Source organism: Canis lupus, chromosome 20 (genome assembly GCF_011100685.1).
Source record: "Canis lupus familiaris isolate Mischka breed German Shepherd chromosome 20, alternate assembly UU_Cfam_GSD_1.0, whole genome shotgun sequence".
Taxonomy (NCBI): Eukaryota; Metazoa; Chordata; class Mammalia; order Carnivora; family Canidae; genus Canis; species Canis lupus.
The window spans coordinates 5261748-5273389 of NC_049241.1; the positions used below are offsets into that span (position 1 = coordinate 5261748).

General features: G+C 48.0%; 1 protein-coding gene across 2 annotated transcripts in view; it reads right to left on the reverse strand.

Annotated features, from left to right (window-relative positions):
- The window catches only part of RBSN (rabenosyn, RAB effector), a 40035-nt gene extending 30200 nt beyond the window's left edge, over positions 1-9835 (reverse strand). For both annotated transcript variants that reach the window (XM_038565583.1, XM_038565580.1), the window contains exon 1: positions 9536-9835. The gene's annotated coding sequence lies outside the window, so the exon portion shown is untranslated. The remainder of the gene's footprint in view (positions 1-9535) is intronic.
- Positions 9836-11642: the final 1807 nt, after the last annotated feature.

Below are 11642 nucleotides of genomic sequence, written 5' to 3' on the forward strand. Positions count from 1 at the left end.
CCATTTTTAAAAAAGATTTCATTTATTTCTTCATGAGAGATGCAGAGGGAGAGGCAGAGACATAGGCAGAGGGAGAAGTTTCCCTGTGGGGAGCCTGATGTGGGGCTCAATCCCAGGATCACAACATGAATGAAAAGGCAGATGCTCAACCACTGAGCCACCCAGATGCCCCCTATAGTTCCTATTTTTAAAGTGACAAATCTGAGGCACAGAGAGATCAAGTGACAACCTCCACTTTTTCTTTCTCCGCAAAGGCCTGGTCTCTGAGCTGTCCTGCATCTCTCAGCATCTTCCAGGTGCCGATCATGTACCAGGCATAGAGATAGAGGATGTGAGAAAAATAAGGCAGGATGGTCTCTCAGTCTCGAAGGAGGCCATAGCTGTCAAAGAATAAGGATACAAACACTCATATATCAGTTAGTTTAAGAGAGCGAGAGAGAGACGTGTGCATATGTGTGCAGATGCTCTGGCATCAACGGGGAAACTGGTGAAATCCCCCGTGGGACTTCAGGGAAGGTTCCCAGAGGCAGAAACACATGAGCAGAGTACTCAGGGAAAGATAATCATGAAGAACCTTCCAGGCTAGGGGAACAGCATATGCAAAGGCATGATCGTGGAGAAGAACACGTGTCCCTTGAGAAACTTAGAAAAAGTCATTCATGCTTACAGCATTGTTCCCAACACTGTAGGGAGCTGATTCTAAGGGTGGACTCAATCTCTTCACTTTTGCCTTCCACCTTATGGTTCTCTCTCTCTAACTCTCTCTCTCTCTCTAGCTCTCTTTTTCTGACCCCTTATTGTGGAAGTCTATCCGAAGCAGCACAAGATGTCTTGGCATCACATTAAAACCCCTGAACAGGAAAGGGAAATCACGATGCCGTAAGCATACGTCAGGGGAAAGTGTGCACCACGTCATGCAACTCCCCAAAGATCTGGCTTCCCTCCAGGCTGGCCCAGGCCCCAGTTCTGCTGGCCGCCACCAACTGCTACTGTGGTGGTGAGTGGGCAGGCAGAGGGGGTACAGGTTGGCACACCCCGTCCACTGGCACAGGAAGATGAGGGTAATGAGGGAAGAACTGGCAGGGCTGTGGGAAGCAGGGCCTGGTCTGCAGAATTGGCAGAGGGTGTGCCAGGTTGAGCAGTGTCCACAGGGAATCTGTGGCACCTGCTTAAGGTCAGTAGGAGAGGAAGCAGAGAATGGAGGAAAGAAAAGAGGAAAGAGGGAAGGAAGAGAGGAAAGCAAGTAAGGAAAGAGAGAGAAAAGAAGGACAAGGAAAAAGTTAAGAGGCAGAAAAACATCATGGTTATAAGTAAGACACTGGGTTTTAATCCCAGCCCAGTAGCTATATGTGATCCCAGGTCACTTAAATTCTCTTAGCTTTAGTTTCCTCGTCAGTAAACTGGGATAATAGACCTCCCTCCTAATCTGGAGGACTAAACCAGTTCCTATTCGGAAAGTGCTAGAACAGTGCTTGGCACATAGGAAGGACTATGTAAATATTTGTTAAATAAAGAAAAAGGAGGGGAGATGTCTTTCAAATGCCTTGGCAGTTGTGTCAGCCTGAGTCAGACAGTGCCATAGGAGGTGTGACGATCCAATCTGGTGTCATGGAAACATCTCTGAGAGTCACGGCCCTGCCAGATGGGAACCCAGATGAGAATCAAGTAGTAACTACATTCATTGATCTAAGGGAGGTGGGGTGAGCAATGACACCCTCACAGATCTGAAAAGTACGATCCATGTGGATCTCTTGGCAGGAGGGCATGTGAACTGCCAAGGCCACACAATCTACAGGTTGCATGCTGGCATCTCCTTGGACCTACTTTGTAGGGCCACCACCAGCTGTAGAGGTCTTTAGTGAATGGGAGAGAGACTCCCCGTCAACAGGTGAGCCCTGTTCCAGCACTCAAGCCTTGCACTTGGTGAGTAGGGCAGCGACTGGATTTCTGCTCCCGCTCGATCCCTCAACTGTGCTGTCCACAACCTGCACCAGAGGCCCCGGGGCGAGGGCCAAGAATGAAGGTTCAACACAGTCCTCCAGTCGAGAAAAATCACACTGCTTATCTGTAGTTTCAATTTTCATTTTTCTGACCTAAATCTCCAGAGATACGTGTGTGCCTGGCCATTTGAGAAGTTATCCCAAATCCAAATGAGATTTGAAATAATCCATGTATATGTGGTATTTTAAGTATCTGGGGCATTTAAGAGAGTCTGTCATGTAGAACATCTAACACATTAGACACATGACTCCAGTTTAAAATGTGTAACTCGGCAGTGGACTTGCACTTTTAAGTTCATTCAACAAACTCTATGTTAAGCACCTGCCTACATGGAAGCCTGAGATAAACCAGACAGTAATTCTTGCCTTCAGGCAGTTGACATTCTACTGGAGTGACACAGACGCTGCACAATAGCTACACTAGATAATTGCATTTTATAGTGTGTTAGAAAGTAATAAGTGCTATTGGAAAAAAAGCACAGAGTAGAGAAGATGGGGAGTGTCGGATCAGAGTATCTAGTAGGGTGATCAGAGCAGGTGTCCTAAAGAAGGCACCATTTGAACAAAGACCTGAGGCCAGTGAGGAATGAGCCATTCCATGCAGAGGAAACAGCCAGTTCAAAGTCCCCAAGACAGGGATGTGTGTGGCAGATTGAAGAAAAAGTAATGAGGCCAACCCCCGTGTTCCTAGCAGCACTAGTCACAACAGCCAAAAGATGGGAACAACCCAGGTGTTCATCAACAGATAAATGGATAAACAAAACGTGTTCTGTCCATACAATGGAATAACATTCAGTCATAAAAAAGGAATGAAATTTTGGTATTTGTGACAAGATGGATGGACCTCTTCTGTTATGCTCAGTGAAATGAGCCAGATGCAGAAAGACAAGTACAGTATGGTTCCATTTATATGAGATCTCTAGAATAAGCAAGTTTGTAGAGATGGAAAGTCAAACAGATGTTACCAGGGGTGGGGGGAGTGGTGGCTGGAAGTTGCTGTTTCATGGGTATGGAATTTTTATTGGGAGTGATGGAAAGGTTTTGGGTATAGATAGTGGTGCTAGCTACACTACATTGTGAATGTATTTAATGCCAGTGAATTGTACCCTTATGAATGGTTAAAATGATAAACATTATGTGTATTTTGCCACAATTAAAAAAAAGTAATGCCAACAGAGCTGGGACAGAGAGGGCCAGGGAGAGACTTAGAGGAATTAGTTCCGAGAGCTCAAGGGGAGAGGGCAGGTCATGGCTACTGCAGGGACTTGGGCCTTTACTCTGAGTGAGGTGGGGGCCAGGGAAAGGTTTGGAGTAGGGGAGGGACAGGATCTGACCTCTGGCTTCTGTACTGAGAAGAGATGCAGATGGCAAAAACGCCAAGTGTGCTTGGCACGAACTGAACGGTTGACAAGTATCAGCTGCAAGGATTCATATCAAGTCTCAGAAAGGAAGCACAAATTCCAACAGTAGGTGCCTCTGGGAAGGGGAGCTGGAGGTGGAGGGCTCTGCAGTAAGCGGAGCAGGGGGCTGTGAGGAGCTGATGCAGCCACCGGGGGGCGCCATAGGACCAAGCGACAGCCGTGCACACAGCTCAGATTGTCCACTCCTGGATGGTTCTACGGATTCCTTTATTTTTTTCCCCTAAAGATTTCATTTATTTATTCATGAGAGACACAGAGGGAGAGAGAGAGGCAGAGACACAGGCAGAGGGAGAAGCAGGCTCCCTGCGGGGAGCCCAATGCGGGACTCGATCCTGGGACCTCAGGATCACACTCTGAGCTTAAGGCAGGCGCTCAACCACTGAGCCACCCAGGCGTCCCGGCTCTACTGGGTCCTATTGTCTTCCGAGGCTCCCTCCTCCTGTCGGGCAGAAGAGGGTGAAGACCCCAGCACTGTGGGGTGGGAGAGTCAGTCCCCCCATCCAGCTCCTGCACTGCTGAATTAAGGCCCCTTTCTCTTGCAGGGGCTGGACTGAGCATTTGAGGACAGTGCGGAACTCAGATGGCCCCACACACAGCCATGTTCTGGACTGGCCTTCTGCCTTCAACAGAGCTCTTCAGTTCTTTCCTTTCGGGGACCCCAGCTCAAACCTACTCTTTTAACAGCCCTTTCATTACAGTGAACAGTGCCTCCATTCAGCCAGGTGCTCCAGTCAAAAGCCCTGGGATCATTTTTGACTTCTCTCTTTCTTTCACACTCCACTTCTAATCCATCAGCAAATCCTGTTGGGTTTTGCTCTGAAATGGATCTGGAATATGCCCACTTCTGCCCACTTTGCCACCACCCAGGCATCTCTCACCTGGATGACTGCAGCAGCCTCCTCCCTGATGCCTTTGCCTCTGCCATCACCCCACGAACACCTACAGACTCTGCATCTCATACAGATGGAAGGTCCTACTGGAACAAAGTCATGTCCCTCCTCTGCTCAGCACCCTCCCAAGGCTCCCTCCAAAGTCTTCACAATGGTCCACAGGGCCCTACACGACCTGGCCTACAGTGCTCTGCAGATTCATCTCTTGCCACCATCCCCTACCCCAGGGATGCATTCACGATGGCCTCCTTGGGCTCCTGCTCTCAAGCAGAGGCTCCACCTCTTGGCATCTGCGTTTGCTGGTCCTGTGCCTGGAATACTCTTCTCCCAGATTCTTAAATGTCTTTTCTCCCTCATCTCTGCACGCATGTCACCTCTTCTCTGACCCCACTATCAAAATAGCACATCCCAGGCCAGAGCTGGGACCAGGAGAGGCAAGTGAGGTGCCCAGGGTGCAGAATTTAAGGGGGCACTCACTTCCAGGACCGTGCAAGTACTGGCCGCATTTTTGCACTCTGGGGGCCTCACTCCCCACCCCCTGGTCCTGGCTATTCACCAGCATCCTTACTCCTTTACTTCTGTGTCGCTACTTTGCATTTGTTTTCTTTCTCACTTAGGAATACGTGCCAGAGTTGACTGATCACCTTCCTCCTCCTGGGATGAAGGCTGCAGGAGGCTGGGAATTTTGTCTCATTTACTACTGTATCCCCAGCCTCAAACTATGCTGGTCCATAAAGGCCCTCAGTAAATGTTTGTTGAAGGACTCAGTGCACAAATGTGTATCTTGGGCAGGTGGCTGAGTCTCTCTCAGCCACCATTTCCATGTCTGTAAAATGGGGGTGAGAGGACCCCACACCTCCTCGAGCTGTGGTGAGGACTGAGATTGTATGTCTAACACAAGTCATGTGGTTTCTGATGTACAGTGTACAGTCAATAAGTGTACAGTCAGTAAAGGTCAGCTGTTGTCATTATTCCTGTGAAGCCATGGATCCCATACTAGGGAAGGTAATGCTAGTTGCTAACAAACCAACTGCAGGATTTTGGTGCCATAACAACTTGTAATGGCCAGTGCAAGTTTTTCTGATCAGTGGGGCCAGTGGGGGAAGAAGGAGGTGAAGAAGAACTCTCTCTTGTCAGTCATTCATTCCTTTGGAGACTGAAGACAATCAAGCCATGGCTTCAATGTCTGGCTTCTAAGGTCACCCTGGAGCTCGTGTCCAGCCAAGAGATGAAAGAACAAAGAATGGAAAAATACACCCACTTCTCAACCACCTGACCCAGAAGCAGCATCATTCTCTTGCACCTTCATTGACAAGAACCCGTCACATGTCCCCTCCCAGCTGCAATGAGGGCAGGGTAATGTGGGGCCAGGCTGGGCAGCTACATCCCAGTGTTGCATGCCATGGTGGAGAAGCACACAGCTGGCCTTTTCTGCCTTAGAGACTTTCTTAGATGAGGTCTACACTCCCTGAAAGCCTCAGGCTTGAGCCTCTGCCAGGCTGTCAAGTCACCAGCTTTGCTGGCCTGGTGTGAGAGACCACCCCAGGTATCAACTGTGGGCACCCCACCCTAAGGGGGTGATGCCCTGGATTGCAAAAGATAGCAGTGGAAATCTCATGGCCTCAGCATCTCTCTCTCTCTCTCTCTCTGAATCAAGAGGATGCAACTTGTCACAATGGTCTTTAAGGCTGAGTTTCTGGCCAATTCTCTTCTGATCAGCAGATTAGACAGCCCAGCATAGCTAATCACAGTCAACGTGTGAGGAGCAGAAGACCACAAAAGTGTTGAAAAAATAGAGAAGAGTCTGGGAGAGGCCAAGTCTTCCCCTACACTTTTAGGGTTCTTTTCCCTCTGATTCTATGGGTAGCCAAATCTCCCCCACTCCTCACCTTTGTCTCTTCTCTACATCATCATCATTATCACTGTTGAGCGGACGCCTGTTGCATTTTCCTGGCTGGCATACACCCCCTTCATACTGGTAACATCTTCAGTCCTTGGGGGAATCACCCTCCCCTGCATCAGTCTGTGTGGTTAGGTAATTTCCATAACTCTGTGCTACAGAATTTGCTATTGAATCCATGACTTTTACGTGAGATTTAAAATCCAGCTGGGCCCCACCGCCGAGCAACCTCTCATACTCCCACTGCCTTCTCACCTCCAGAGTCTTCTTTTTCTAAAAGCTCTGTGTCCACTCCTGGGAAGTCTTTCAAACTCAATAGTGCACATGCACCTTCTGTAAAAAGAGAGGCTGCCTCTGGCCAGGCATTGGCCCACATGGACTGAGAGCTGAGAGGCTGGTCTGGGGAGAGAGCTCCCTTGCTACAGAAGCTCTGTCAGTCAACTATTGCTGTGTAACAAACACTCCTGAGCTCAGTGGCTTAAAACAAACCACTAAACTCAGTGACATGAGCATTTGCTTTTGTTCACTAGTCCACTTACCAGCTGGGCAGTTCTTCCGGTCTTGGTTGGACCCTCTCCTACATCTGAGATCAGCCACTGCCCAGGTATGCAGCCCTGAGGATCTTGCCAGAGCTCTCTCACATATTTGGGGATTGATTTGTCTAGAACAGCTTTGACTGGGTTAAATGAGTTCTGCTCCATGGGGTCTTGTAGCTTCTATCAGGCCAGCTCGGGCTTGTTCACAAAAAGAGAGCAAGCAAGGATGTCTGGGTGGCTCAGTGGTTGAGCATCTGACTTTGGCTCAGGCTGTGATCCCAGGATCCTGGGATCGAGTCCTGCATCGGGCTCCCTGCAGGGAGCCTGCTTCTCCCTCTGCCTGTGTATCTGCCTCTCTCTGTGTTGTCTCTCACAAATAAATAAAATCTTTAAAAAAAGAGAGAGAGAGAGAGAACAAGCAGAAGCATGCAAGGTCTCCGTAGGCTAAAGCTCAGAACTGTCACATTGTCACTTCTGCTGTCTTTTAGCCTTCTGTTGGCCAAAGCAAGTCATAGGACTGGCCTAGATCCAAGGATGGAGAAATGGACCCATCTCTTTCGAGAAGGAACCACAAAGGGGTAGGTATCCATTCATAGGCTGCCATCACAAACAGACTGGGTGACTTAAACAACAGAATTTTGTTTCCTCACAGTTCTGGAGGCTGGAATCCAAGATCAAATTGCTGGCAGGACTGATTTCCTCTGAGAACCCCATCCTTGGCTTGCTGATGGCTTCCCCCTCTCTGTGTCTTCACACAGTCTTCCCTCTGTGCATGTCTGTATCCTAATTTCCTCTCCTCCTAAAGACACTGCATGGGTTTGAGTTCCTGTAATGACCTCATTTTAACTTAATCACTTCTTTAAAGACCCATCTCCAAATATGGTCACATTCTGGGGTAGCAGAGGTTAGAAGTGCAACATACAAATTTTGAAGTTATATAACTCAGTCCATGAAGGATAGAGACTATGCCCATCTTTGCTTCATCTAGCACAGACACCTTGCTTTATCCTACGTATGATGATGACCCTACAAAAACATCACCAATTCACTCACGAGGAAGCTGAGGTTCCCAGGTGGTAAGTGGCTTAGGGAACCAGCCCAGAAGTCCAGGACCTTCAGACTAAAAGGCTCTCTCACATTCCCTTTTCCTCACTGGGGGTATGTTCCCGGGCAGAGCCCAAGATGGGGGCAGGTTATCTGGAAAACCAGTTCTTCCTCTTGAACAAGCTGATGTGAGAAACAGGGCAAAGGCCAGCCATGCCCTGCCCCCATGGGTCCCCTCCTCCCTGGATCCACACACAGAACACCCAGGTCTCCCCTCCCTTGACCTGGAAACACACTGGTTAGTTCTTGAAACAGAGCCTTGAATTCGGGATGTCAGGCACACTTCCCAGGCTCCTGCAGGGTGCCACTCCTGGTCCTTTCCAGACAGTTTTAAAGCGGGGAAGAGTATCCTTCCCACATTCGTATCAGACTGCTTTTTACTTCTGGCATAAGCTGTGCTGTTTTCCTGCTTCCTCACCTTTGCATATGCCATTCCCTCTGCCTGAAGTGCCCTTCCCTTCTCTCCTACCCCTCTGAGCCTGGCTAACTCCTCATCAACCTCTAGAACTCATTTCAGTGGTGCCTGGGTGGCTCAGTCAGTTAAGCATCTGCCTTTGGCTCAGGTCATGATCTCAGGGTCCCGGGATCGAGCCCCCCCATCCTGCTCAGTGAGGAGTCTGCTCCTCCCCCCTGCTCATGATCTCTCTCTGTCAAATAAATAAAATCTTTTAAAGGGGGTTGCTGCTCCTGTCTTAATCATGTACCAGCCACACCCTACTTGTGGAATTTGAGCAAGTTCTTTTTTTTTTTTTAAGATTTTATTTATTCATGAGAGACCTGAGCTGAAGGCTCAACCACTGAGCAACCCAGGTGCCCCAAATTTGAGCACGTTCTTTAGCCCCTCCGTGCATTAGTTTCTTCACCTGTAATTGTGTGAAGATCCAGGGAGTTACTATATGCCAAGTACCTAGAAGAGTCTCTGGCACAAAGTCAGTATGCAGAGATGCCTGAGTGGCTCAGCAGTCTAGCATCTGCTTTTGGCTCAGGGTGTGATCCTGGAGACCAGGGATCGAATACAACGTCAGGCTCCCTGTGAGGAACCTGCTTCTCCCTCTGCCTGTGTCTCTGCCTCTCTTTCTGTGTCTCTCATCAGTAAATAAATAAATCTTTTTTAAAAAGTCAGTATGCAATACATGTGAGCTATTATTTGTGTTATTATCCCCCAGAGCCCTGAATAGGACCTGGCCCGGGAGTTATTTGCTGAATTAATGAATTATGAATGACCTTCAGCTTCATGAACAGAAGACGGGAGCATGGGGATGAGAAATAAGAATATCACCAAGCGCCTTAAGCATTTTAATTAGAGCCTCCTGCACGCCCCCGTGCTGTCTGGCCACCGCTTTCTGCTCCTATTTTTGTTTAGCCTGGGTGGCACTTTGAGGATCAGAATTTGGGGCATCATCTTCTGCCTGCGTCCTGAGCCCATGTGCCAGACCCAGTGGCCTCCCACATGCCTCCCAGCCGCTGCTTTAAATAGCTTCCTTTTGCTAACTGTTAATATAAAGCCGGGAGCAGAGCTTATGTAAGCCGACCAGCATTTCCCCCAACTTAGCTGAGACCCTGAGTCCTGTAAATCCCACCAGAGGGGGCATGCGGGCTTGTCCCACCAACAGGGGCCCTGGAGCATCAATCTTCTGGAGAGACAGGTGGCAGAGGCTCAGGGGAGCTCTGGGGAATCACTCACCTGTCCCTGGTTGTACTTAAAGAATTCAGATACTTGTCTCACATCTTCCCATTGATCTGGAACAGACCTGGACCTCGGGGTCTTTGACATTCTCCATGTGATTCTGATGCTCAGCAAGATTGAGGATCACAGGCCTAGAGCCTCTGGCTTCATCTACCAACCACTGGGTGGGCTCTTTCCAGGCATTAAGCAGGGGTCTCACTTTCCTGACCCCCACCCACTTTTTATAAGCGACAGCAACACTTCTGGGCATAGTCCTTGAGTCCACTGGGTGGTCTGTGTGCCTCCTGTGCAATTTTGCCCTCTCTATAAACCACCTGTTACTTACTTTGAATACTACTCACTTTTAAATTTTAACTTCATTCTAAGAAGATGTGAAATAATGGACTGGATGTACTAGTCTGTTTTCTTTAATACACAAATAAAGGCCAGACTGTTAAAATTTAAACCCATATGCTACAGAAAATCATTTTGTGCAGAGCCAGGAGAGGGAGGGAGCAGGGAGGAGTCACCCCAGGGTACATGGGATCAGGGAATAGAGGGTGCCTTCCAGGGTTGCATATCAAGAAAGGCGATGGGACAACTCCCAAGTCAAGACCAGCATAAGTATGTGGAAAATGCTTAGAATATCTCTAGGGGAACCTACAAGAAACTAGTAAAAATTACCACCTCTGGATCTTTTGGACCTTTTTTTTTTTAAAGATTTTTTATTTATTTATTCATGAGAGACAGAGAGAGAGAGGCAGAGACACAGGCAGAGGGAGAAGTAGGGTCCATGCAGGGAGCTGACATGGGACTCGATCCTGGGCCTCCAGAATCACGCTCTGGGCTGAAGGTGGTGCTAAACCGCTGAGCCACCTGGGCTGCCCCCCCTCCTTTTTTTTTTTTTTTTACTTTTAAAAATAAATCTTTCGGGGTGTCTGGGTGGCTCAGTTGGTTAAGCGTCTGCCTTTGGCTTAGGTCATGGTCCCAGGATCCTGGGACTGAGTCCTGCATCAGGCTCCCTGCTCACCAGGGAGTCTGCTTCTCCCTCTCCCTCTTCCCCCTGCTCATTCTCTCTCTCTCTCCTCTCTCTCAAATAAATAAACAAAATATTTTTAAAAATAAAATAAAAAAATAGGGCAGCCCGGGTGGCTCAGCGGTTTAGCACGGTCTTTGTTATTTTTTGTTTTTGTTTTTGTTTTTTTTGTTTTTCGAGCAAAACAAAATCAAATTTAATGGTCTTAAATGCAAAAGTAAAAACAAACAAAAAACACAAAAAAGCAAAAGAAAATTAACAGAACAGAACAACCCAAAATGTCAAGGCAGTTATGAAGAGAACTTGGGAGGGTTAATCTTTAAAACTACAAATCAAAGTGTTTTTTTTTTTTTTTTGTTAATAGATAACTGGCAAGAAGTAAGTACTTTTCTGCTGAGTGTTCATACGAAAGCAAAGTTTCAAAACAAAATCCGACTAAAATAGAAACAAGTCTAGCGCTCACGAGAAGGGATGCGAGAAATACAATGCTCAAATGTTTCTGTGTTCTTAAAATATAGAGCGATCTTAGGCATTCGAGCTGTGTGAACTGCTCTTGGAAAGTGGAGAAATGGTTGGGAACACCAGCGCCCGGTGTGCGGGGCACCGTTAGCACGGTCTTTGGCCCAGGGTGTGATCCTGGAGACCCGTGATCAAGTCCCACGTCAGACTTCCTGCGTGGAGCCTGCTTCTCCCTCTGCCTGTGTCTCTGCCTCTCTCTGTGTCTCTCATGAATAAATAAATAAAATCTTAAAAAAAAATAAAAATAAATCTTTTTATTTTTCAAGAGAAAGAATGGGCTTAACAGAAGAGTCGCAGATAGAGATGCCAGTGTCCCACTCCAACTTTAGCTGAGAATGTCCAGTGCTATCCAGGTAGCAGTGGCACAGAGCTGGGGTGGGGGCACCTGGCGTTCTAGTCACTGGAGACCAGCTGCCCTATGTGTAGGACACTTCGGTTTCCTCAGGCTTCACCTAGGGCAGATCCAGAAAACAATCTTTTCACTAAGTTTTGGCTCAGTAGGTGCTCTCTGAAGACATATTGGCTCTCCATTCCATTCCTAGATGCCGGGCCGTATAAGAGAGCCAGGCT